Source organism: Macaca mulatta, chromosome 12, assembly GCF_049350105.2.
Source record: "Macaca mulatta isolate MMU2019108-1 chromosome 12, T2T-MMU8v2.0, whole genome shotgun sequence".
NCBI classification, from domain to species: domain Eukaryota; kingdom Metazoa; phylum Chordata; class Mammalia; order Primates; family Cercopithecidae; genus Macaca; species Macaca mulatta.
Genome location: NC_133417.1, coordinates 139,712,622 through 139,739,906, shown reverse-complemented (window position 1 = coordinate 139,739,906; position 27,285 = coordinate 139,712,622). Strand labels below are relative to the sequence as shown.

General features: G+C 45.6%; 4 long non-coding RNA genes and 1 pseudogene across 4 annotated transcripts; 3 read left to right on the top strand and 2 right to left on the bottom strand.

Moving 5' to 3' along the window:
- Positions 1-424: 424 nt before the first annotated feature.
- Positions 425-19,907, top strand: LOC144333334 (uncharacterized). Its single transcript, XR_013401915.1, has 2 exons — positions 425-821; positions 17,806-19,907. It is a non-coding gene; the product is annotated as an uncharacterized LOC144333334 (long non-coding RNA).
- On the top strand, positions 9,420-15,028 carry LOC100427275 (10 kDa heat shock protein, mitochondrial pseudogene; annotated as a pseudogene).
- On the bottom strand, positions 17,387-20,917 carry LOC144333338 (uncharacterized). Its single transcript, XR_013401919.1, has 2 exons — positions 20,784-20,917; positions 17,387-17,611 (listed from the first exon to the last, which is right to left on the bottom strand). It is a non-coding gene; the product is annotated as an uncharacterized LOC144333338 (long non-coding RNA).
- On the top strand, positions 20,190-27,285 carry LOC144333335 (uncharacterized). The gene is made up of 2 exons (XR_013401916.1): positions 20,190-20,327; positions 24,878-27,285. It is a non-coding gene; the product is annotated as an uncharacterized LOC144333335 (long non-coding RNA).
- LOC144333337 (uncharacterized) lies at positions 23,580-24,870 on the bottom strand. Its single transcript, XR_013401918.1, has 2 exons — positions 24,762-24,870; positions 23,580-24,645 (listed from the first exon to the last, which is right to left on the bottom strand). It is a non-coding gene; the product is annotated as an uncharacterized LOC144333337 (long non-coding RNA).

Here is a 27,285-nt window from a genome sequence, read left to right as displayed (position 1 = left end):
AAGAGGGGCCCCGAGCCAAACTATGTGGGTGCCCCCTAGAAGCTGGAAAAGATAAGGAAACAGCTTCTCCCCTGCATTCTCCAGAAGGAACACAGGCCTGCTGACACCTCAATTCTAGCTCGCTAACACCTCAATTCTAGCTCACTGACACCTGTGTTGGACTTTTAACAGATTCGGGTTGTTTAAGCCACTAACGTGATGATTTGTTACAGCAGCCAAAGAAAACTCATGCAACCACTTCAAGAAGTTAGCACCTCATCTCCGACTGTGTTTCAGGGACATGGCTGATTTACTTTTATGATTATGACTTATATGTCAATTATATCGCAGAAGATCTTGGAGATGTTTGTGCAGACTGGGTGGATTAATTTTGTTCTGCAAACATACACCCTGTGCTTTTAAGCGTTTTCAAGCCGGGCTCTTAGAATGCTTTGCAGACACCAGCAGAAGAGAGAGAAGAGAGCTGCCCGTGATGACCTGAGGGCCGCATTTGCCTGGGTCTGGTTCGATGAGCTTGGTGTATCGCTTCCATCCGTTCTGTACCTGCTCACAGAAACCACAGATAGCATCAGTTGTGATAGCATCAGTTCTCAACCGCACGGTGGAAACGCATGTGAAAAACAAGCCTCCCATGCTGGAGAACGACTCCCACCTGTGCCTTTGGAAACATTCGGAGCAGAGTAAACCATTACAAGAAAGGGAAAGAGAAAGCAAGTGATCACTCATCCAGGAGCAGATTTTTAATAATACTTTAGGAGAACTTTTCCTAGAAGACAGTGGCTAACGTGAACATGCATTTGCCTAGACCGTTTGGAGACCTGGTAAGTGATACTTTTGAGTAGTAAACTTTAGAAATTCAACCCAAATGGAGAACGCCTTACCCAACACAAGGAAGCCTAAGGGAGTTAGAAATGAGCGCAGACGGGTTGAGCCCAGGCGTATCTTCTCAGGGAAACGCCGAGGTGGTTCCACGAGGCTGAGAAAAGTCAGTGTCATAATGAATTGATGTCCCTACCTGAGCTCCTCCCAGGAACAAGGGGAAGTCAGACATTGTCAGAGGGAAGCCTTGGATGTGGAATGGGCCGGGTGCGGTGGCTCAAGCCTGTAATCCCAGCACTTTGGGAGGCTGAGGCGGGCGGATCACCAGGTCAGGAGATGGAGACCAGCCTGGCTAACATGGTGAAACTGTCTCTACTAAAAAAATACAAAAAACTAGCCAGGCGTGGTGGCGGGCACCTGTAGTCCCAGCTACTTGGGAGGCTGAGGCAGGAGAATGGCGTAAACCCGGGAGGCGGAGCTTGCAGTGAGCTGAGATCTGGCCACTGCCGTCCAGCCTGGGCAACAGAGCGAGACTCCGTCTCAAAAAAAAAAAAAAAAAGTATGTGGAATGGGGTCTGGGGGAGTCTGAAGGAAGGACTGCCCGGCCGATCTCACTGGAAAGTGATTCCTTAGGCACAGATTTCACTCAATGAAATACAATTTTAGGCCGGGTGCGGTGGCTCACACCTGTAATCCCAGCACTTGGGGAGGCCAAGCCAGGCGGATCACAAGGTCAGGAGTTTGAGAAACTCCTCGAGTGCCGGGGGAAGTTGAGGAATATAGGGCATCTGTGCCCTGCAGCAGGACAATTCTGAGGGTCCCTAGCAGGCCTGAAACCCCGTCACTACTAATAATAAAAAATTAGCTGAGCTTGGTGACATGCGCCGGTAGTCCCAGTTACTCAGGAGGCTGAGGCAGGAGAATCGCTTGAACCCGGGAGGCAGAGGTTGCAGTAAGCCGAGATCGTGCCACTGCACTCCAGCCTGGGTGACAGAGTGAGATTCCATCTCAAAAACAAACAAACAAAACAGAAAAAAAAGAAAAAAAATACAATTTTAAAGATCTGCCACCATGTTCCAAGCACTGTACTTGGTATTTGGAGTAGAAGGATGTACCAGGAAGAGGCCCCAACACCCTGAGAGCCTGGAGGTGGCTGTGGGCAGAAAAACAAATCAATTCCAAAACCACGTACTGTGTGCAGTCTCTGAAAATGGACAGAGGTATGAGAGGAGCTCAGAGGATGGCATTGTTCGATTTGAGCACCCTGGAAAGCCCTCAGGAGGAGGTGTCACTGGAACTGCTGGCTAGAGGACACACCAACTCATGGCCACATCTGACTGGCATCGCCATCTCTCCTTTTCCCATGCATCCGTTCCTTTGATGGTGTTATTCACTGTGTGTCTTTCTGCTGGCTTGTGTCTCTTTTTCACCTTGAGCGATGCAGCTGCCTTTCATCTTCTCCGGGTCATTGGGCTAGAGTTCAAGGTTATCAGATGACCTGTAAATAAAAGTTTACTGCCCCACCTTGAGCAACCAGAGTGATGCCTGCAGAGCATTCTTAAGTTGGAAGATTGGGTAGGCCCAGGGAATGCTCTCCAGGTCACACCAGAAGGACCAGTTGGAAATGGCAACTATTGAACCCTGGGCAGTGGGGTAGGGGAGCAGTAGTGGAAGCCTAGAAGGCTGTCCAGAGGAAAGCTGCTGACTGAAGCAGGAGAAACATGCTCCTATCGTGTATGGAAAGAGCTCAGTCGTAAGGACGGATGCAGCTACAGGGACTGTAGACAAGTCTTGCTGTGAGGCCAAACCCATCTGGCTAAGCTTTGCACCCACTGTGGCCCCTAAGAGGATCACGGCCCAAAGTGGTAAGGTTGAGTGAAAGTGCAAATGTTGCAATCATCAGAACTTTGGAGATGAGGTGGGAACGTGGGTTTGTCGGCCGGCGATGTACCCATGAAGGTGACTGTTGAGTTTGGAGGCCGTCTTGCTCCAGAGTGTGCAATGTGCTGCCTGGAGAAGCTGGCTGGTAGCCAGGCTGGGACCTACCTGGGGAAGCAACTGGAATGAAGAATGTGACCCTTTTCCCTGAAGGCTCAGGAACTTTGTCGTTTTAGGGACCAAGAACTGTTCAAGACTATAATGCCAATGGGCTGGTTTTTGGAAGAGCCTTACCAGTCAAGTGGATTGGAAACTTGTACCAGCCTGACCAATGCATGTCCTCCTGTGTTGTTTTGGGGGTGAGCAATTCAAGGGGTGCTCTCCCAGATGCAGTCCTGGGCTGTACTCAGCCCTTAGAAGTTACAATGACTTCTCACTAATTCATCCATTGTGGTGGTTATGTTTCTGCTCTGCATCAGGTTGATTTTTTTTTTTTTTGAGACAGAGTCTCACTCTGTCACCCAGGCTGGAGTGCAGTGGCGCGATCTTGGCTCACTGCAAGCTCCGCCTCCCAGGTTCATGCCATTCTCCTGCCTCAGCCTCCCCAGCAGCTGGGACTACAGGCACCCGCCACCACGCCCGGCTAATTTTTGTATTTTTTTTTCTTTTTTTTTTTCTTTTTAGTAGAGATGGAGTTTCACTCTGTTAGCCAGGATGGTCTCGATCTCCTGACCTTGTGATCCGCCCGCCTCAGCCTCCCAAAGTGCTGGGATTACAAGCGTGAGCCACTGCGCCCGGCCCATCAGGTTGATTATAAGGGTTAACTCTACAACAGGGAAATTAGATTTTTAAGTTCTAGAGAAATCCTACTGTAAAGAAACTCAACCTTTAGCTATTAACTCCTACACGTATACTCATCTCTGAACTAGGTGAGTCCTATGTATCTCCTATTTCTGTTATTACAAATTTAAAATCACCACTAAATTTATACCCCATAACAAGCTGGTTTACATCTATTTATTTTAAAGAAACAAAAAGCTTAAGTCTTACATTCTCTAAAAGATATAGAATTTCCTTAAAAATCGAATAGGAATTTGATGTTTATAAACAAGTTGCAAATTTGATTAGAAACAAAGAAAAACAAAACTCGTGTGTGTGTGTGTTTTATACAGTGAGTCCAGAAAATATTTGTAAGCAGCAAGTTGATAATACCAAAAGCTTGTATTTGTGTGCTAACAATGAACCAGGTACTGTTTGATGCATTTTGCATATATGACCTCATTTATAATCTTCAGAGGAACTTAACCCACTTATAAGAGTGAACTTTTTTGAAGTTGAAATTTCTAAGTATTTTTTCATATTTTATAACGAAAGAGTTTCTGGACCATTCATTTATTATATGAGTTTTGGTGGTAGTTCCAGCCATTTTTGCCCATTAAAAAATTTTGAATCAAGGTGTTAGGACGTGGATTTTGGGAACATCAACCCTAACTGAACATCTGGATTCTTTGAGGTTCCCCCGCCCCCTTCAGTTCCTCCCAGGAGGCCCATCCAGTCACAGAAAGGGTTCCACCGTACAGGCAAGCACTGGCCAACTATACTCACTGACACAATTCAGAAGGCAGGTTTGATTTATTTATGGGACCTGGGGTGTTGAGGCAGAGGTACCGGCTGCTTTGGGCTGTGTGTGGAGACAAGCTGCCAAACAAGTCCATCTTGATAAACTCTCAGGAGAATTTAGCCAATTAATGAGAAGAAGAGAGCCTAAGAAAATGTAGGATGTACTGAGGCTGGCACTTGTGGATAGACAAGCAAATCAAGTTTCCAGTGTCTTTGATGATCTTTTATACCGCCTGGAACATGTAGACTTGGGAGGAGGAACTCTAAGGTTTGTGAGGGAGAAAACCCCCACAGCCCCCACCCTGGCTGTCCTCAGAGTCAGGAGGGGTCTGGTGGAAGCGGTGTGCATGGGCAGGGAGTTGGCCCCTTCTCACACTTACCTCCTCATCCCTTCCCCATGGATTTAGCATGCTCTGCAGATAGATTATTAAATGATGAATGAATGACCCAAGAATTAGGAAACTGCAGTCTTGTACTGCAAATTCCTGGGAATCTGGGATACAAAGAGATAAAAATGACATTTGATTTAAAACTGGGTCCAAGGTAGCCTGCTATAGCCAGGATGGTATTTCACTGCAAGTAAAACTGAAACTGAAAAATATCATGGATTACTCTTCAGCTCCTAGCAATAAACGCTAGACTGTATTATAGATAACTTAAATATTTTAATGAAACTTTTCTTGTTTTCTTCTTCTTCTTTTTATTTTTTAAATTTATTTTATTTAATTCTTTTTTTAGACAGGGTCTCACTCTGTTGCACAGACTAGAGTGGAGTACAGTGGCACAATCAAAGCTCACTGTAGACTGTAACTCCTGGGCTCAAGCAATCCTCCCACCACCGCCTCCCAAGTAGCTGGGACCAGAGGTGTGCACCACCATGCCCAACTAATTTTTAAATTTTTAGTAGAAATGGGGTCTGACTATGTTACCTAGGCTGATCTTGAACTCCTAGGCTCAAGCAATCCTCTTGCCTCAGCCTCCCAAATTGCTGGGATTACAGGAGTGAGCCACCACGCCTGGCCTGTATGGAACTTTACTATGTGCCTTGTTTTAGTCTATTTTTGTATTACTATAGAGGAATACCTGAGGCTGAGTAATTATAAAGAAAGTAGGTTTATTTGGCTCATGGTTCTGCAGGCTCTACAGGAAACATGGAACCAGCATCTTCTTCTGTTGAGGGCTTCAGGCTGCTTCCTATCACGGTGGAAGCTGAAGGGGAGCTGGTGTGCAGAGGTCACACGGGGAGAGTGAAAGCAAGAGAGAGGAAGGGAAGGTGCCAGGCTGTTTTTAACAACCAGCTCTCGGGAGAACTCTTATGAGAACTGACTGAGCAGGGCCTCCCTCATTACCTACAAGAGGTCACCAAGCCATTGTGAGGGACCCGTCTCACAACCCCAGCACCTCCCATTAGACCCCACCTTCCTCCCGTGAGGTGCCATCAGGGATCAGATTTCAGCATAACACTTGGTGGGGCCAAACAAATTATATCCAAACTATAGTCTACTTTTCCATATTTGTTCTTTTATGAGTGTCACAAATATCCAGCAAAGAGGTCAAGGCAAGTATTACCCTCCGTTTTACAAATGAGAAACTAAGATGCTTACCCAAGGTCACAAAGCTAGAGAGTATTGCAGCCAGTTCTTGACTTTATCCACAATTCATTCTCCCCTACTCCAAGCTTCAAATTGGCCATAGCAAGTTTAATTACGTCATCAGTTCTGACTGTTGTCAGCATACTCTTTCCTCAAAAGAACACAATTTATGAGCAGATTGTATTTTAGAAGTTTCTCTGAGTGGTGCAAAGGAGAAACTGACAAGTTCTAGAATGTATGGAATATGAGATATGTCCTTTAATTTTTAACAGCTTATTTGCCCTTTTCACTACGCTTTTGCTATGCTTCTATTTTTCTCCCTTTTTTGCCTTATCTTGAATTGCTGGTTTTCCTTATCTCTTTTTTCCTCCTCTCCACTGGTTTGGAAGTAATGTTTTTATTCCTTCACTGGTTATTCCTAAAGCTTATATATACCTCTTGACTTAACAAATTTTAAAATAAATCGATATCTCTACCTTCATCAATAATACAAGGAATTCAGAACACGCAGACTCTAGTCACTTGCAGTATTGCTCATGTTATGTGATCCAGTGTTAGTCATTGCTATTGTTATTGTTTACAAATATTTGTATTAGTTAGTTATGGCTGCATAATGATTACCCCAAAACTTAATAGCTTATAACAACAAACATTTATTATGTCAGTTTCTGTGGAGCAGAAACCTGGGAGCTGCTTGTCTGGGTGTTTCTGGCTTAGAGCCTCATATGAGACTTGTGGTCGAGCTGTCGGCCAGGGTTGCAGCCATCTCAAGGCCCAAGTGGAGCTGAAGCATCTGATGTCCAAGCTCATTCGTGTGGTTTGGCAAAATCCAGTTCCTCATGAGCAGCTGGACTGAGGGCACAGCTCCTCCTCATGTCACGTGGACCTCTCCGCAGGGCTGATCACAACATGGCAGCTTGCTTTCCCCAGCATGAGTGATCTGAGTGGTGGGGACCAGGGGGAAGGATAGAGAAGGGAGAGGGAGAAGAAAGAGAGCAAGCAGCCAAGATGGAAGCCATAGCCTTTTTATAACCTAACCTTAGAAGTGACTTCCCATTGCTTCTGCCGCATTATATATGTTAGAAGCAAGTCCACACTCAAGGAGAAGTTGTACACAGGCATCAAGGAGTGGACCCCACTGGGGAGCCCATTATAAGACCATCTGCAATGATATTTAAACTTGACCACATGCTCAGCAATTTCTCTCCTTGCATTACTTCCTAGTATAACAATGAATAATCCTTCCAGGTCTGTGAATGGAAAATATTCTGCCTCTGTCATAATTATTATTATTTTTTCTTTGAGATGGAGTCTTTCTCTGTCACCCAGGCTGGAGTGCAATGGCATGATCTCGGTTCACTGCAACCTCTGCCTCCCAGGTTCAAGCGATTCTCCTGCCTCAGCCTCCCGAGTAGCTGGGACTATCAGTGTGTGCCACCACGCCTGACTAATTTTTGTATTTGTGGTAGAGATGGGGTTTCACCATGTTGGCCAGGCTAGTCTTGAACTCTTGACCTCAAGTGATCCCCCTGCCTTGGCCTCCCAAAGTGCTGGGATTATAGGCATGAGCCACTGTGATGGGCCTTGTAATAAAACGTTTTAGGTTGTCCTTACTCTTGAATGACCATGTATCTGAATGCATTTGACAGCTCTTCCTTGGCCCTTCGAGTTTCTAATTCCACTTCTCCTTGGTTTCTATTATCATTAAAGATAAATCTCTGTCATCCAATGTTTTGGCTTCTGTGGTGGTTTTTAAAGGTTTTTCTCTTTGTTATCATTGCTCAGCAGTTTCGTGGTGATTCATTTAGGCATATATTTATTTTACATGTGTCCTGTTCAGGACTCTCTGTCCAATTTGAGTAGAGTTTCCAGACAAATTACAGGCAGCCCAGTTAAATTTGAATTAGGTAAGTATGACTCAAATATTGCATAGAACATACCTGTATTAAAAAATTATTTTTTGCTTAACTAAAATTCAAATTTGACTGGAAATTTTATATTTTAATTTTATATTTGCTGAATTTGACAACTTGAAATTTGATGAATCTTGTCTTTTGTCTACCTTGGAAAATTCTCACTTCTATGTTCTTCAAATATTGCCTTGCTTGAAACCTCTCTGTTTCCTCCGTCTGAATTTTTATTGAATGTATGTTTGCATTAGTTTTCTAGAACTGCCGTAACAGATTGCCACAAACTGAGTTGATTAAAGCAACAGAAAGTTACTTCTCTCAGTTTTGAAGGCTGAACATCTAAAATCAAGGTGTCTGCAGGATCATGCTGCCTCTGAATCTCTAAGGAAGAATCCGAGCTTTTGGCGGTTGCCAGTGTGGGAGACCAAAATATGCCACCCCAAAATATACTTTTTTGGCATATATCGAGATAGCTATTCAGAGAAGCTGCAGACACAGAAATAGCTCTAAAAAGCTGTCCTTTTGTAAAAGAAATTTACATCTATCTACATCAGTAAACCAACAGGCAGATGCGAGCAGAAGCTTTCTCTGAGGTCTTCTTATCAGCCTAAAGACAGGTCTAGGAAAGATCATATTAGCAGCCCAGACAGAGTCCAGAGATTGCAACAGAGTGTTCCCTTTTTTCCTCAGGGCTGCCACCTGAGAGACAACTGCCTAACAAGACAACCTTTAATTTACAATATATGAAATATTTCCTCTCCTCACCTTCCATAACCTGTTGCCAACTCCCCCCACCAGAAGCCCCAAGCCTCCATTTCTTTCCGTAACTTAAAATGCTACCTAAGCTTCAACCACCTGGCCCTTCTTTGAGTCTCATATTTTGTGGGACTCCCTTGCCTTATGCATGTAATAAATTTGTGTGCCTTTTCTCCTGTTAATCTGTCTACTGTGACATTTATTTCAGAGACTCAAATCATCGCATCTTCAGAGGGTGGAAGGAAAGTTCCCTTGACCCCTACACCAGCAGTCCTTGGCATTTCTTGGTTTGCAACTGTATTGCTCCCCTCTCTGCCTCTGTCATCATGTGGATTTGTGTTCCATATTTCTGTCTTTCTGCATTTCTGTGTCTTCACACGGTCTCCTTATAAGGACTCCAGTCATTAGATGGGGACCACCCTAATCCAACATGACCTCATCTTTGCTTGATTACATCTGCAAAGATCCTGTGTGCAAAGGCCAATTTTGAAGTCCCAGGTAGACATAAATTTTAAAGGAACATTATTCAACCTTGTAAAACGTTCAACACTCTCATAAGTGGGAGTTGAACAATGAGAACATGTGAACACAGAGAGGAGAACATCACACACCAGGGCCTGTCGGGGGGTGAGCGGTAAAGGGTGGGAGAGCATTAGGACAAATACCTAATGTATGTGGGGCTTAAAACCTAGATGACAGGTTGATAGGCTCAGCAAACCACAATGGCACATGTATACCTATGTAACAAACCTGCACGGTCTGCACAGGTATCCCAGAACTTAAAGTAAAATTTTTTTTAAAAAGTTCAACATTTCACTGTTTTTTTGTAGTTGTTTTGTTTTTAATGAGACCCTTTATGGAACCAAAAAAACAAAGGAGGATGTCATTATAAATTAAAAACAGAGGGATCTCTCCTTGTGGTGCTGCGTAGGAGCGGAGTATGAGTCTGCGGCAGAGGCAGTCATGGCAGGACAAGCGTTTAGAAAGTTTCTTCTACTCTTTGATGGAGCATTTGTTGAAAGGAGTGCCACCATAACTGTAACCAAAGGGGGCATTATACTTCCAGAAAAATCTCAAGGAAAAGTATTGCAAGCAATAGTCATAGCTGTTGGATCAGTTTCTAAAGGAAAGAAAGGGTGGAGAGATTCAACCAGTTAGCATGAGAGTTGGAGATAAAGTTCTTCTTCCAGAATATGGAGGCACCAAAGTAGTGCCAGATGACAAGGATTATTTCTTATTTAGAGATGGTGACATTCTGGCTGGGCACGGTGGCTCACGCCTGTAATCCCAGCACTTTGGGAGGCCAAGGTGGGAGGATCACCTGAGGTCAGGAGTTCGAGACCAGCCTGGCCAACATGGTGAAACCCTGTCTCTACTAAAAATATAAAAATTAGCCAAATATGGTGGTGCACGCCTGTAACCCCAGCTACCCAGGAGGCTGGGACAGGAGAATGACTTGAACCCAGGAGGTGGAGGTTGCAGTGAGCCGAGATCGTGCCATTGCACTCCATCCTGGGTGACAGAGTGAGAGACTCTTTCTCAAAAAAATAAATACATAAAAAAGAGATGGTGCATTCTTGGAAAGTATATAGACTGAAATAAGTCACTATTAAATGACATCAACATGAAGCTGCCTATTCCACTGAAGTTCTAAAATCTTTCGTCATGTAAATAAATCTGTCTTTTATAATAAACTAATGATAACTAATGACAAAAAGTAGAGAGCATAGCTAAATCTATTCAGTCTATCCTCAATTCAAACTATCCCTCATGCTTCTATGTGTTTCTTTTGTCAATCTGTCCTGTTTTCATTACGTGTTGTTCTTCCTTACATTTTCTATTTCTTCTTTGAAATCACTTTCATAAATTCAAACATACTTATTTTTTAATATTTTAAGATAATTTTATTACCTCAATATCTTGAATTGCTACAGGGGTATTATCAACCCAGGGCCAATTTATATGTTACAAGCTTAACTTAGAGTTTCCTGCCCCATACAAGTAATTTAAATTCAGACTTTTTTTTTTTTTTTCTTTTCTGAGCCCTGGGTAGTGGCACATCGATGGGTTGGTTTTGTTTCCTCTTCATTGAAGGTGGTGAGTTTCAAAGATCTCAGCTTTATGTAAAGGTCTCCATTCCAACTCTACGCCAAACCTCCTTTCCTGTCTTCATATGGGTGCTAACTTAGAACTCTATTTCTGGGTCAAATAACTCCCTGCTCTAAGCCCTGATGACTATACCTTTGACACACACTATATTGGTATGGCTTTTAATTGTCTCTTTGTTTCTAGCATCTGAGGGTCTATGTCTTTGTTAATTCAACTATGTATTTTAAATAAACGTCCTATTTTATCTAACATTTGTAGATATTTGTAGCTGGAGAAAACTAACTTTAATTGATTCTACTGAGTAGACAGGACTGGAAGTCCGGTCTCTGGGGTTTATTAAAACCAAGGTAACTAGCTCTCCTGGATGCTAGCTCACTGTCCAAGTTGAATTCAGTGTCAGTCATCTAGAAAATGTCCCATTTTTCATGTGTGAAGTCTGCTTATAGTGAATAGACCAGCTTAGGTCCTTGGTTCAGTGAACTCCTCAAAATGTGGTTTCAGTATTGAAATAATTGGTTATCATTCTGATTTGACTATTTTCTCTCTCTGCTAGGAAACCAGAGAGGAGAGAATCCTACAGACAATAGACAGATGTTTGAAATACTTAGAACATGGTTTGCTTTTGTTTTTGTTTTGAAGTGGAGTCTTGCTCTGTCGCCAGGCTGGAGTGCAGTGGCACGATCTTGGCTCACTGCAACCTCCGCCTCCCAGGTTTCAGTGATTCTCCTGCCTCAGCCTCCCGAGTAGCTGGGACTACAGGCACGTGCCACCTCGCCCAGCTAATTTTTTGTATTTTTAGTAGAGAGAGGGTTTCATCGTGTTGGTCAGGATGGTTTTGATCTTTTGACTTCGCAATCTGCCCACCTTGGCCTCCCAAAGTGCTGGGATTACAGGCATGAGCCACCGTGCCCAGTCAGTTGTTTTAATTCAAAGTTCTAGACACATGGGAAGTGGAGGAAATGCTGGACGAGAAGGCACAGTTAGATGGTAGACCCACCTCTGTCAATAACCAGGTCCGATTCTAACTCATTGTTTTTCATTTGCAAAATAAGAGTGTTGGACAAAATACCCTATAGGCTCCTTCTAGCTCTTAGGTGATTTGTAAAGGTTTGGAGTGAGGGTCAACTGCTGGGTTAAAGTCTGTGTAGTCTGAAAGCCATGCAGGGGCTCTGATGGGCTTACCCCTGTCCCTGAAGCCGAGGCCTGACGTGCTACTTTCCCAGGGCTTGGTTCTTGCCTGTTTTTCTTGAGGCTGTCTTGGCATTTGCACCTGCTCTCATGGCTTCACTGGCCACTTTCTCAATCCTGGCTATCTTCTCTATGTTCTTGTTCCCTGTCTCCTATTGTTGCTTTCTGGCTACTCACCATGAGGGCAGAGATGCCAAATATCTACAAAATTCCTCACATTCCTGAAGAAATTCTCCCAGTCTTTCCCTAGCGTCCTGTCTCTGAGGATACCGCTGTGATTGGTGAGAACTTTCATAGATCTAGCCTCTTCGTTTACCAAATCCTACCAAGCCACTTTTCTTGTGAAATGTCTCATATGTACATTTTGTGCATTCAATAAATAGCTTTTGAGTTAGGCCAGGCACTGTATTGGACATGAATTAAACATAAAATAAAGAAAGCAGATCTCGGCCAGGCACAGTGGCTCACGCCTGTAATCCTAGCACTTTGGGAGGCCAAAGCAGGTGGATCACCTAAGGTCAGGAGTTCCAGACCAGCCTGGTCAACATGGTGAAACCTGGTCTCTACTAAAAATACAAAAAAACAATTAGCCAGGCATGGTGGCAGGCACCTATAGTCTCTGCTACTCGGGAGGCTGAGGCAGGAGAATTGCTTGAAACCCAGGAGGCAGAGGTTGCAGTGAACCGAGATGGTGCCACTGCACTCCAGCCTGGACGATAGAGGAAGACTCTGTCTCAAAAAAGAAAAAAAAAAAAAAGAAAGCAGATCTCTGTCTTCAAGAAGGTTGAGGTAGAAAAGGAGCAGGCAAACAAGTTCATCATGGCTCATGATGAGAAAAAAAAAAAAAAAAACAACCGGCATGGTAGTGAGTAACAGGGCTGGTTATTTTTGGTCAGTTACTTAAGGGGTCTCTCTGCAGAGAGCTGAGGTCTAAGAGGTGAGAAGAGAGTTCCAGTTACAAGTGCATCAATAAAGCCTATAGTCTGTCTCTCTCTCTCTCACACACACACACACACGCACACACACAGACACACACACACACACACAAAGATATTTGCTGATTCATTAAATGAAATAAGCAGCAGCTGACATTGAGTCTACAGCCAAAAAAAAAAGTAGCAATAAGACTTTGCAACTAGCTTTGCCAAAGGTAGAGAACATTCTGATTCTAGGTGATGGATCAGACCTGGTTCTAGGAGTAGAAAAATTATTCAAGAAGAATAAGAGCGATTGATCCATTAAGGGGGATTAAATGCCCTCTTGGGAACAGTAAGCACTATATATCGTGATTTTGTAATCATCCCCCAAGCTTCCATCTGTAGTTCAACCTTTGAGTGAGCTCCAGCTGAAGGCTGGTTCAGTTCTCAGGCAAATACTATGAATCACAAGAGATAAGTTCACCCTCATCCCGGTGCACATAGTTTTCTTATGAGTTAGGATTTGAGGAGCTAGCTTTCTTAGTGCCTGAATATCCTTGTATTTTGAGTTTGATTTGTAAATGCTGAGATTAAATTTTTCAACTGATCCCTTTGGAATGAACACTTGGGTCCCCAGGTAGCTGAAAAGCACAGCGCAAAAGTCAACATCACTTAACAGGCTGTTTGGTTCTCCATCCCCACCTTCATTCTGCTCCCAGCTGTGTTTACCTGAAGAACAACAGAGCCCAGGAAGAGGTAACAGCGAAAGACCTTTCTTCCAGGATTTTGAGTCAGGTCCCAGCAATGATCTAGATACCAAGGACACCCAAATCCATTCAAGGAGCCCAATTAGGCTCAAGGAAAACCAGAACAAGACAGGGACCCTGCTCTACAGGCTGTTAGCAGGTCACAGCAAATGTCAAGACAGTAGCATGAAGTGATTCAAGAATTTCAACTGGTCTTCCCTGCAAGCTCTTAACAGGGGAACCCAACATAGGGACCACCAGGGCTCTGCCCTCTTGCTGTTGACTGCACCACATAACAGCTAATTAGATTTTGCTTCCTCTGTGGTTGGTGTTATGTGTAAAGAATGAGCAGAACATCGGCGCTAGTGCCATTCAATCCGTTATGAGTTCCACAGTTTGGCCATGAACAATGGTGGCTGAAATGGCATTCAGATGCAAAAAGCTAGGACCTGGAGACTGAGGCAGCCCTGTGAGACTGGGTGCTGCTGGGCCACCCCTAAGAATGGCCATGTGGAGAACCTTTCTGAGGAAAGAAAAGCTAGAAGTCCAAAGTCCATTGAGTGCCCAAGTCTTAGATAATGTGAAGGCATGAACATGGGGTTGCAGATGACGGCACCATTAAAATAAACTAGTCAGTTTATTTGGGGTTTATCTGGGTGGGGTGGTGAGCTTTAACACACCATGCAGCCAATAGCAGGTGCCTGAGCACAGTGTTTACAGGAGGAAAATTCATTCACCTATTTTATTCAGACTCCAAAGACGAGTCTATGTAATTAAGAGACTGAGAATTACACTAGGGACCTCCTAAAGACATGTTTGTGAAAGTCTGCCCAAAGCCAATTAGCATAATGAATGAGACATGCAGGAGCAGTGAGCTCACGTGTGTGCATGTTTGTCAAAGAGGATCACGGTGGTCTTTCATCTTTCAATCCTGTTCAGATCTTGGGCAAGTAAAAAGTCAACTAGAGGAATATTTTTCTCAAATATACATGTACATATGCATTAGAAAGGTAAAAATGAATCCTATAAAAGGTACTTTTTATTCTCTCTCTTTCAAGAATTAAACTTACCACATATAAAAATCAGTTTTAGGCAAGGGGGTATGGGTTGTGTCTTTTGGGTTTCTGTTCTCAAAACCCAAGCAAACATCAGGCTATGAAAAAGGAATTCAAACAGAGTAAGTTTCCATTCCTTCACCCAAAGTGCATCAACTTTCTCCCCCAAGACTCACCTCCTCTCAGCCAGGTACTGAAAAGACAAGAACTCCACCTTCAGGTCTTCTCTGGGGATGTGGGAAATGCCGGCAGAGCATCCTGGGCTCAGAAACCAGTCGTGGCACCTGGCACCTGCTTGCCCTCACCAAATTCAGCCTGTCCTCCTCAGCTGCATTGTCAGCCACCTTCCCTCCAACTGCCCTGAAGATGGAAGTGTACCCAACCTTCAAGCCTCTGTCGCTCCAGACTGTGAAGTTTCGGGCTGAAGATTCATTATGAGACGAATGAGATGTTCATCTCCACTTACACAGCCTACGGCTTGTGTGTTGAGAAAGATATTGAACCAACAAAATGATCTTCAACACAAAACTCTATTCTCCTCTTCACTCGCCTTTATTTATTTATTTCTTTATTTATTTTTTGAGACGGAGTCTTGGCTGTGTCGACCACGCTGGAGTGCAGTGGCGCGATGATCTTGGCTCACTGCAAGCTCCACCCGGGTTCATGCCATTCTCCTGCCTCAGTCTCCCGAATAGCTAGGACTACAGGCGCCTGACACAACGCCCGGCTAATTTTTTGTTTTTTTTGGTTTTTTTTGTTTTTTTTTTTTTAGTACAGACGGGGTTTTACCGTATTAGCCAGGATGGTCTCGATCTCCTGACCTCCTGACCTCCTGACCTCCTCTTCACTCTTTATTGTTAAAGCACTTATTTCATTGGTTTCAAACTGCTTTAAAAGGACTGAATGTGCAGGCAAGGAGATTGGACCGCGTTGAAGTGTGTATCCCTGCAACTGGGTCCTCCAGGCACGGACACACGTTTGTGAGATTAAAAAGGACATTGCAATCCCAGGCATGGTGGCTTATGCCTGTAATACCAGCACTTTGGGAGGCCAAGGCGAGTGGATCACTTGAGGTCAGGAGTTCAAGACCAGTCTGGCCAACGTGGGGAAACCCCGTCTCTACTAAAATACAAAAATTAGCTGGACATGGTGGCAGGTGCCTGTAATTCCAGCTACTTGGGAGGTTGAGGCAGGAGAATCACTTGAACCAGGAGATGAAGGTTGCAGTGAGCTGGGATCACGCCACTACACTCAGCCTGGGCCACAGAGCAAGACTCTGTCTCAAAAAAACAAAACAAAACACCTGCTGTTGCAGTTCCCAGTTATGAGCCCCCAACATGCTCTTGCTATAACCCATTGGATTAAAAGCAGTCCTTCCCTTTGGACTGTGGGTCCAAAACTTTGCCCCATTTTTCTCTTTCCATTGCAGCTATTCAAGTCCTGAATGGCAGTTTCTTGAGAGGTTAATTGGTAGTAGGCCAGCATTAAAAAAGTCAGAGGGGGCAGGAGTCCTGTGGTCATGGATTTCTGAAATGCCATATTAACATATTAACAAAGTTAGATGCCTGTCTTTATTGCAGGGCTCGGGAGCCTTTTATACGCTCAGGTCTTTTCAAATCCCCAGTGGAACTCTGCTGCAGTTTTTCTCAGTTTGACCCCAGCGCCTTTTGTTTCCTGTGGAATGTCATGGGATTAGCATTCCTGGCGGTTCTTAGGGAGACATGTTTTCTAGCAGCCTGGGTCCCAGAAGGGCAAGTCAGGCACTCAATCAACAAGCAAATACACAGATAAGTCGCATGGCAAGTTATCATCAATTTTAAAATGTTATTGATGATATTTTTAATCAGTTTATTTATTTGTACTAAACCTATTTCTACTTACAGAACTCCTCAATTCCCACTAGCCCCATTTCAAGTGCTCAGGAGCTACATGGAGCGCCCTCACGGCCCGATTAGACGTGCAGAGCTCCATGAAGCAGATAAAAGACATTCAGGTTTAGACCCTTGGAGGGAGAGAACACAGAGGGCTTTGTGACCTTTTAATGAGGCCCAAAGACACCCCTGAGACTTTCTTTTTCCCACCCCTTCTCTATTAATCCTCTTCAACAACGTGAATTTCCTCAGTGAGTTGAGGGTTTACCCCTACCTGCCTCAAAGGAATTTTGAAAAGATTAAAAAAAAAAAAAAGAAAGGAAAACAGAGCTTTGGCTTAGCACTCAGGACCCATCCGAGGTGGTCGCAATTAAAAACAAAAGCAGCCACTGTGATTTGGCCTCGCTTGTACGGTAGTAACATGTGATCTATTTCACCAGCAGCCATAGCGTTTGTTTTGGAGACTTCAGTCAGAAAATAAACGTAACACATGTGTGAAAAGAAAGAAGTGTGTGGAACTCGGAGAAAGTCTTATCTTCTGAACACGATTGCCCGAGAAGCCCCCATCTTTTAACAAAGAAAAGTCCATTGTTCATCATTTTGTGCCGTGTGAAAACCAACATGATAAACAATGATCATTTTAAATGGACCAAAAAATAACTTGCATAGACACTGGAGGCCAAGAAAAGAAAAGAAAAAAAAAAAAGAAAGGAAAGAAAAAGCATTATCCTTTTATCCATTTAAAGAAAAGAAAGCAAAATACATCTCATTATCAGCTCTCAATAGAGGATTAATAGGCTCTAAGCAGAAGCTTCGGGAAGGCTGCTGTTACAGAAAAGCTTATCAGGTTTTTGAAAAGAAGAATTCCAACCCCCCTGAACTCCCACCCTCTTGTGTACACAACTGGAAGAATGGCACACCCAGATCGATGGTGATAGCTTTTATTTGCAGAGATGGGTTAGATTGGAGATGAGAGGGGAGCTCATCAAAGGGCTTCAGTTAGTTGTATGTAAACCGGCCTTGTCCTCTGACACTGTTCTTTTCCTTGCAGCCCATCGAGAGATGTATCTGAATGGTGACTGGACCCAGGGGTGCTGGGGCGGGGGTGTCAGGAAGCTGCTCTTGGGAATCAGCCATCCTGCTGCTGTTCCTGTAAAGATTTCTGTTACTCTTTAAATCAGTAAGTGGAGACTAGGGCATTCTAATGTTGCAAACATTAAACATTCAAGCTACCACTTAAAATTTCTGCTGCAAAAGAAATTTCAACCACTGACTAGTTAAGGGGAAGGATCTGCCCTACCCTGTAATTCCCATGGCTAAAACGCGTGCCATTTCTTATTTCAGACTGGAAGATTCTGTGGGCTGTCCGATTTAGGTAAACAGTGCTGTCTTTGGCTTTCGTTAGGATGCTCAGAAGTGAGAGCCGTTGCAGTTTGACCCTCTCTTCCTGGCTGTGGGCTTTGCTGTGATACAAGGTAAAGTGAGGAGGGAGTCAGCGCTGCCCTGGAACCCAGCCCAAGCCTGTGGCTACGCTGTGGCTTCGTGTCCTGGGACTGCTTTAACAAATGACCACAAACTGGGTATCTGCAAGCAGCAGAAGCTCTTCTCCCAGAGTTCTGAAGGCCAGAAGTCCAAAATCAAGGTGTGGGCAGGCTAGGTTCCTTCCGGAAGCTCTGGGAGAATGTTCCAGCTCTCTCCTGGCTTCCGGTGGTGCCAGGATTCCTTGGCTCTCTTTGGGTCCTAGATGCTGCACTCCAGGCTCTGTCTCCATGGTCACATGGTGTCCTCTCCATGCCTCCCTGTGGCTTCATGTGGTCTTCTTATAAGGACGCCAGTCACTGGATTTAGGACCCACCCTAAATCCAGGAGGACTTCATCTGTGAGAATGACATATGCAAAGAGCCTATTTCCAAATAAGGTCACTTTCTGAGGTTCTAGGTGGACAGGTATTTGTCAGGACACTATTTAGCCTAGTTCATCCTCATTCTTCCACTCCAAGATGACATTTTCCTGAACTTCTAATAGCTATTTTTATCACTGCAGATTTTATTACCTTGACAAAAAAAAAACTGCTAAACTTTTCACTGCTTTTGAAAAGCATTGCCTGTGGCTCAGGGAGAAAGCTAGAAGAACATGAAGCAAGCAGCTGCATGACACATCCATGGGACAGGCCTGGGCGTGGAGCAAGGGCTCCAGAAACAGGAGGGAAGGGAGAACTGACCTCACTTGCCTTCTGTGGAAAGAGGAGGTGGGAGCCACGCAGGGAATGCCGGGGAGCCAGGTAGGCCTGGACTCGGATCCTGGGGGTGTGAGGAGACTGAGGCAACCAGAAGACCTCTCAGAGACAGGACCAAGGGCAAACCACTTGGAAGCCCCTGAAGGCCATGTGCCACCAGGAGCGTCCTCTTCCCAGGAGCATCACCTTCCTAGGAGCGTTACCTTCCCAGGAGCGTTACCTTCCCGGGAGCCTAGACTCTGTTCTGCAGGGCTTGGTTTAGTGCAAGGGGCAAAGGGCTGGGTGGAGAGACGAAGCTTCAGGGCAACTCCACACCCACAAGGCCAGCCTGGCTTCCTCACTGCTGACCCGTAGCCTGAGGCTGCTGGATCATTAGCCATTCTGGGCCAGCAGCCTGTCTTGCTCTGCCTTTGCAGCCGCATAAAGCGCATGAGAAGCTGTAGTAACTTAAACAGAAAGAGGAAGTCCCGGAAGATGGGCACGCTCTTTAAAAGAACATGAAGGAAAAGTCCATATAACCCCTGACAAAAACTCTCTCCTTGACCAAACTTGAGTCAGGCTCCTCCAAGCCCTCGACCTTGGTCCTTGTCCTTGCTAGGCCTGCAAAGCTCAGTTGCAACAGGGATCCTGCTGCCAGTTTACTGAGAACCCTTGATCCTCCATATCGGATCACCCTGGCCTGCCTTCAACAAGAATCTCCTTGATCAGTTTAGCAAGAACCCCGACCCTGAAATCACCTTCATCTGCTGAACCCTCTCAACCTGCTGTAAATAGCCCCTTGTTCTTTTTTGTTTTTCATTTTAATTTTATAATTTTTTTTGATAAGGAGTCTCACTCTGTTGCCTAGGCTGGAGTACAGTGGCCCAGTCTCAGCTCACTGCAACCTCTGCTTCTTGGGTTCGAGTGATTCTTCTGCCTCAGCCTCCCTAGTAGCTGGGACTGCTACAGGCACCTGTCACCACCTCTGGCTAATTTTGTATTTTTGGTAGAGATGGGGTTTCACCATGTTGGCCAGGCTGGTCTTGAACTCCTGACCTCAAGTGATCTGTCTGCCTCGGCCTCCCAAAGTGCTAGGATTACAGGTTTGAGCCACCACGTCTGGCTCCTTGTTCATGTATTGGGAATTGCGCCTGATCTCTGTCCCCTGCTGTGACAGTGTGGACACCAATTGCAATTGTCCTGAATAAAGTCTTACATACCATTTTAAAAAGTGTCAGAATAATTTTTTGTTTTACACCCTCCCCAGCCCCACCCCCTGTCAGGGAACATTTAAGTACAGAACTTAGAGCTCCATACTCGACAAGGTTTCTCTTCAGCACAGAGAACTTCTGTCCTTGGCCACACTCCGGTGAGGTCGGTAAGTCCTGCCCCAGTTCCTGGACCCGCAGCCTTCTGTGGAAAGCCCCCACTCGCAGGCAGCCACAGCAGAAGCAATGGAGGAAGGAAGCCCGGCAGGCTGGCTCAGCACGTGGTCGACTGAGGTCTCATTTCCTTTTTATTTTCTTTCTAATGCTCCTTTCAAAACTGTATCTCTCTCCTTTAGAACACAACTTCTTTTTTTAACCCTAAGTCTCACGTGGAAAGAATTTGTTTAGTTTGCAGTGGTGCTGTGGCATGAACCTTCAGTGGGGTGAGTCATATACCCTGGGCTGCTGACTTGCATGAGGCAGGGACAGGGAATGTTAGCTCGGGGAGCTTGCTTATGTGTTTTCATTGTAAAGAGATGTAATAAAAAGGCACTATATCAGAATGTAAACTCTCAATATCAGTCTTTAATTCAGCAGTGTTTTTCTATAATAAAGTATATTTGTGTTTGTTAACAGAAGGAGGAGGTGGAAAAAACATAAAGCACGTGCAAGTAAAGGTTTAAAATACAGGTGAAACTCTACCTACAGAGGCACGACTCTAACATGCTTAAGGATGCTTGAGAAAGCCCTGACCCTACAAAAAGGCCTAAGACCCGGGGCAAGAATGAAGGAGTCACGCAATGCAAAAAGCGCATGAAGCCCAAGGTTCTCTTCCCCAGTGTTAAATCATCTTAATACAGAGGACTGGGCTTTAGGACATTCCGTGAAACTTGACTCACCGTGTTCTGTGTCTGGAAGCTCAATGTGAAGCAGATCTTACTTGCACTTCTAAAAGGAGGCATGTTGATGCAATGGAAAAAGATCTGATGCAGTAAGACTCAGAGTCCTAAGATTCTCTCTGTCTCTAACTGCCATTACAAGCTTTTGTGAGGATGGAAAGGTCTTTGCAGGGTGCCTGCACACGGGAAGCGTCTCTAACAGGAAAGAACATGTTGTTGGAGCTTACCATTCTAGTGCAGCTTCCCTCACAACAGCACCAGTGGGGCCATCTGTCCAGATGCCCGGCCCTGTCCTTTTGAACATCCTAGATGCTTCGCACCCTCCAATCAATGTCCTGTGAGTTGCTTTCCTGCTAAAGTTAGCCCAAGATGATTTCTCTTGCTTGTAACAGAAGAGTCTTGCCTTGGTCAGTTGCTGTATTTGTTCCCTGTGGCTGCTGTAACAAGTCACCATCAACTTGGTGGCTAAAAAGCAACAAAAATTTCTTCTCTCACGGTGTGGAGACCAAATATCCAAAATCAGTTTCACTGGGCCAAAATCAAGGTGTGGATTGGGCAGCACTCCCTCCTGAAGATCTAGGGGAGAATCCATCCCTTGTTTCCTTTAGGTCCCTGGGGCTGCTGCATCCCTTGGCTTGTGACCATATCACTCCAATCTGGTCACAGTGTGTGATCACATTACCGTCTCCTCTCCTGTGTGTGTTGACTCTCCTTCTGTCACTCTTTTATAAGGACCCTTGTGATTACTTTTAGGGAGTACCAGGCTAACTCAGGATAATCTCCCCATCTCAAAATTCTTAACCTAATCACACCTGCAAAGACCCATTTTCCATATAAGGTAACATTTATGGGACACAGGAGTTATTACCTGGTATCTCTGGGGGTCATTATTCAGCCTACTGTAGTTGTCAGTTATGGAGTTTGCTTTTATAGCCTATGTTTGCTGTACTTTTTGATGATGACGCTTACAAGTCTCATTGTCTCAATCTGGTGGGACCTGCAGGTACTAATGGCTGTGACATCTGGGCAGGAGACAAGCAGCAACAGGAACAGGTTTGCAGGAACCTGGAGCCATTGGCATCTGCTTGGCTCTGCCTCGTCTTTTGCTGTTTATGGGTTGTTGCCTTGGCAGAGCCATGGCTAGAGGTATAGAGTAACTCGTACGCTTTTGACAAGAAACGGTTCTGACCCCATAGGGGAAACACCACAGCTCTTATGTGGTTATTTCCATAGCTAATTTGAGTACAATATGTCAAGAAACATGGCCCAAACCTTTCCTATCAAAAGCATTTAGGTTATTATTCTTAAATGGTTTTGATGGTAGTATATTTTACTGTAGAGACATAACCATGCATTATTTAGATACATATTTCTGCTGAATTCCATTCCCTCTCTCCCTCAAAACTGTGAATGCATTTGGTGTTTAAGAACACATGCGTGCTCCCTAACCACAGGGGCATACGCTCAAGCCGCCCCAACAAATGCTGCTATTATTGAAATGGGTGCTCCAGAGTTAGAAAGTAGTTTTTATTTCTTCTAGATGTTATGCAGATTTATGGTAATAATACTTTGTATTGTTAACCTTTGCATGTAATAGTAGCATTTGTTCCTATCTATTGAAACACGACCATGTCTGTGTAACATGCATTAAATAAAAATGGAATGTTGGCAATTTTCAGCTCCTTTACTTCCTGCCAGCTCTCCCTTTAGAAAGCTAACTGGAAGAGAAATATATTTTTTCCAGTGAAATATAGAATTTGTTTTTCAAAGAATGAAACAAAAGTAGGAGTTTGTCATTTTGTTTGAATTCAAATAATCCCTTAAAGCTATGGGACTAAACAGCAAATTTGAGGGGAGAGGAAGAGGGGAAGATACCACACAAATAGCTAAATTTATACCGAAAGTTCAGTGGAAACAAAAACAGTGTAGACACATGACAGGGGATGTCATCAGTGGATGCAAAATTGGAGCTTCAGATAAGGGGTATTTTTAATACATGTACATTAGGCAGCCTTCTCCATCACAGCAGAGACTGCAGGCCCAGGAGACCTGATGGATTCATTCATGGGTTCACTCATTTGGTCATTTAGCTGATACTTAAGGAGCACTGGCACAGAGCAGATGCTAAAAGTAACATGGTGAGCAAATAGTCAGGGTCTCTGTCTTCACTGGGAAGCATCCTTGTGAAGGAAACAGACATTAAGACCTTTCAGGTTCTTCTAGCACTTGCTTCCTGCTCAGCCACATTCTCCTGGTAGACACCTGATCCCCCTGTGACTTTGTTGCAGAAAACTTGTCTTTCAGATCCCCTTTGCCCATTGTCTGTGTGCTCCCAAGAGTCTTCCCTTCAATCCCACTGGGGGTCCCCAGCACCCTGGGCCAGGCCTCTCCCCATGTTACCAACAAGGGTTCCATGTGTTCCTGTGAAGCCAGCTCTTCATACGGATGGGATGGGATCCCTTGGTATTGAACAATCACCAAGTCAAGTGAAGCATGAGCTGTTTGTTCCCCTTGACCTTGTCTTCTAATTGCTCACTGGTTTTTCTTATCAGCTTGTGAGATCTCCTTGTACAGGCTTGTGAATATTTTTGTGTGACATATGTGCCGAAAATATTTGTCCAATTTATCACTTTTCATTTGATTAGGTGTATAGTTTCTTTCCCCAGGTGATACACACACACACACACACACATATATATGTATATACATATATGATAGACACAAATGACAAATACATTAATATAATTGAACATACACAGTGATTTCCTGTCAAGAGTAATATGGTCTCCCCATGTATAGTTTTCCTTGTCTCTAATTTTATTAAATTGTGTTTGCATTTAGATCTTGGATTATTCAAAACATTGCACTATTTGTACAATCACTCCCAAAGACAATACATAAAAACTTGACAGAATCTGATATTTCTAAAATAAATCACTCCAGACCAGTATCTTTTCTCCCTACGCGCCCCCCACCCCACCGCACTGCCCCCTCCAGCCGAGACAGTTTCACTCTTGTTGCCCAGGCTGGAGTACAATGACATGATCTTGGCTCATTGCAACCTCTGCCTCCCGGGTTCAGGTATTTCTCCTGCTTCAGCCTCCTGAGTAGCTGGGACTACAGGCATGTGCCACCACACCCGGCTAATTTTTGCAGTTTTAGTAGAGGTGGGGTTTCACCATGTTGGTCAAGCTGGTCTGGAACTCCTGACTTCAGATGATCCACCAGCCCTGACCTCCCAAAGTGCTGGAATTACAGGCATGAGCCACCATGCCTGCCCTCCAGACCAGTATCTTACGTGAAAATATTTTATTGTATTCTAAGGAAAGATTCAGAGCAGAACTGAAATTCTACCCCGCCCTCCCCCGCCCCCCAGCAGGTGCTGACTTCTCCAGCACAGCCCCCTCACCTCCATTTCCTCTCCTACCAAAAGCATCAGTCTTTCTTCTATCTCTAGACCTGCCCTAGGTGGAAAGACTTGGTCCGATCTAAATTTTGAGCTTCCTGTTTCTAGTGGAGTTGATTTACGTTTCACTTTTCTGTTCTAAAAGCATTATCTATTCATCGTAGAAAACAAAAATGTTATAAATAGTAAAGCCTCCACAAATGGACATTATTGGAGGTCTCAGCATCTGACTCCCGTCTCCAACTCCAGAGCCATGTCTTTCCCCACAGCTGCTATCCAGGGATGGGCCCCCGGCCCACCGAGAGCCAGGAGACCAATGGTAGCCTTACCTGCCGGGAGAGGCGTCCCACTTTCCTTCCAGCCCCTGAAAGCTACTGAGGGGAACTCTGCTGCTCTGGTGGTGGGGGGGGGCAGTAGGCAGCCATCAGCAGAGCAGGCAGGGCAGCACCCAAGGCCCTGGAGGGGGAACCCAGAGATGCCTTTCAGGACATGTTGTCCCACACCTGAGTGTCTGATCTGCTAATGCTGCTATGCAGAAGGTTGGGGTGAAACGCCACAATTGCTCCACTCACTAGAGCCACGTAAACCACCTGAGCTGGAGCGGGTGTCTTAGTTGGGCCTGCCAGGCGGCTGGAGGATGTGGGAGAGGAGGCCTGCTTCTCATCCAGTTCTCCTTTTCTTTGTCCAGAAATAGGCACACAATGAGGAAGGCGTCTGATTCCAGATGGCAATTGTCCCAGAAAAGCAGGTGCCCTGCACCAGTGTGGACATGCATGCGCATTAATCCAGCCATTTCCATTCGGGGTGCCCATGCCTTACTTCAGAAGGGGGCTCAGTTCACGAAAGGTGAAAGAGCCCAGGAGCTGGAGAAAAGAGTGCTAATGAAAACTGTCTTTGTTCTAAAGAAAATCCCCAAGGGAGCATCATTTGGACGCTTGGTTTTGAATGGATGGAGCACAAAGTGAGGCCTCATATGTGGTCAGTTGGGAAGGGAAGCACTTGAGCTGAGAAAAGCCACAGCAGGAAAGCAAGTGGAGGGGACAGGTTTTCTTCTGCCCTCTCTTCCCACGAAGAGCCACCACACATTCACTGAGTACCACCCTGTGCAGGGAGCAAGGGCTGGGTGACGGGAGCCTGCAGCCGAAGGACCTGGGCATCCTAGGGACAGAGAAAACAGTGCCTACCAGGGATCCCTGTCCACAGCGTGGGAGACGAGGAGCAGAGCTGCTTATGGTCCTGAAAGAGATGGGTCTGAAAGAGAAGGAGAAGAACCCTTCTTAGGGTGGCCACTGCAGCCCGTTTGGGGGTCTTTCCCAGCCTGTGAATGCAGACAGATCAGGAGAATTGATAGGAACCAAATACAGGGGACGCGGCTCTCCCCTGCTCTCTCTTCCACCAGGAGAAGCAGTGCCATGGTGCCTGTGGTTATGCATTCCTCACTTGGTCTGCCTCTTGCACTCTCTGCTGGCGGTGTTCCCTCGGGTACCGCGAGCAGGGGCACCCCCAGGGAGCAGAGGCCAGGGCGAGGCTCAGAGCCAAGGCTGATGCCTATAAACGGAGGCAGCTGAGTTGGAGGCCACAGCGTGGATGGTCCCCGTCACCGTGGAGGGACAGCATGTGAGGCTTTCAGCCCCTCCCAGGGTGGGTGGTATCACTCAAGGAGGAACCAACAAATCCCACCCTTTCCCCTTCCCTCTCTCTTGACTTGCCTCCATCTTTCTTGCCTTTCTTCCCCCCACAAACCTTTCTCGATCTCCTACTACATACCAGGGGTGATTGTAGGAGCTGGAGACAAAGCAGTAAACAAAACAAATGCTTGTCTTTGTGGTACTTACGTTCGGATGGAGGCGAGGTCGAAGAAACACTTTGATGTTGGAGTTCAAGACAGTGCATTGCTTAACAAAGAAAGAGGCAAGTCAAGGAGAGAGAGGGCAGGTGGAATGGGATGTCGAGCGACTGGACCACCCCACTCGGTGTCCCTGTGGGGTCTGGGGCTCAGGACAGTCAGCACAAGGACTCCAGGGCTCCCCGTACACTGCGGCGCCTGAGGGTTCCTGGGGGGCAGCCGAAGTGTGTGCACCGACCTGGGCCAACATCCAGGGCCCTGTTATGCAAGGGAGAAGGAGCAGAGACTTGGGGGTGGGAGCGGGGTGGGGAGCAGAGCCACAGGCATTCTGCTGTGGTTTCTCCAGACCCACCTGCTTGGGAGGAGCCTGATTCTGCAGCTCATCACCCCTCAGCACTCCCGCAGGCCCCGCAGCAACTTCCAGGTCTCTGCTCTGCAGCAGTGGGACTTCCTCTCAGCATCTCCCCACCAGCCTCCTGGAAGCTTCTCAGGCTTCTCCACCTTTGCTCCTCCACAGAAAAAAAGCCCTACACCAAGCTCACTGGGGCCATGCTGGGCTCCACCGGGCACCATGAACTGACCCAAAACCGGAACACCAAGTCCTTCAGCATTGGCATTGGGCAGGAAAACAGGAGCCAGGCAGGTCACCAAACCACCAGAATGCAGAGTTTAAAAATAGCCTCTCGGCACTGCCCTACTTCTCCTGAAACGATTCCACTGGATCTGGTCACATTTTTATATTCTGGGAGCACTCGAGATGGATTTTCACGATGCACATTAAAGCCGTCTACGCGGTATTTAACCAAAGACAGGCAGATTGATAAGGAATCAGAAAGGATTTTAAGACCGAGGAGTGAAGCGTGGGGAGACCTGGAAAGCCGTCGTTGGGCAAAGGAAATGGATTTTTGTCCTCTGGGTGTGTGTCAGAGGGAGGGGTGGGGAGGCACTGTGTCAGGAAGTGGAAATGGCCTGCTGGGGATAGAGATAACAGAGCTCTGAAATCTGGGCGGAGAATCCTCCAAAGGCTGCAGCCATTGATCTGCAGAGACCCTGCAAGGAATAGCAGGCCTCCTCCAGTCCATTCCAGAAAAACTCCAACTCCACCTAAAACCAATGTAGGAAATCCACAGGGTTCAGCCTTCTGCCTGGCCAGCAGTGGCCCCTCACCCCACTACCACCATCGGTTTCTCCTAGTCTTTGCCAGCAATCCTCTGGTTTGAATCCAATAGGGGAAGGAAAAGGAAAGAAAA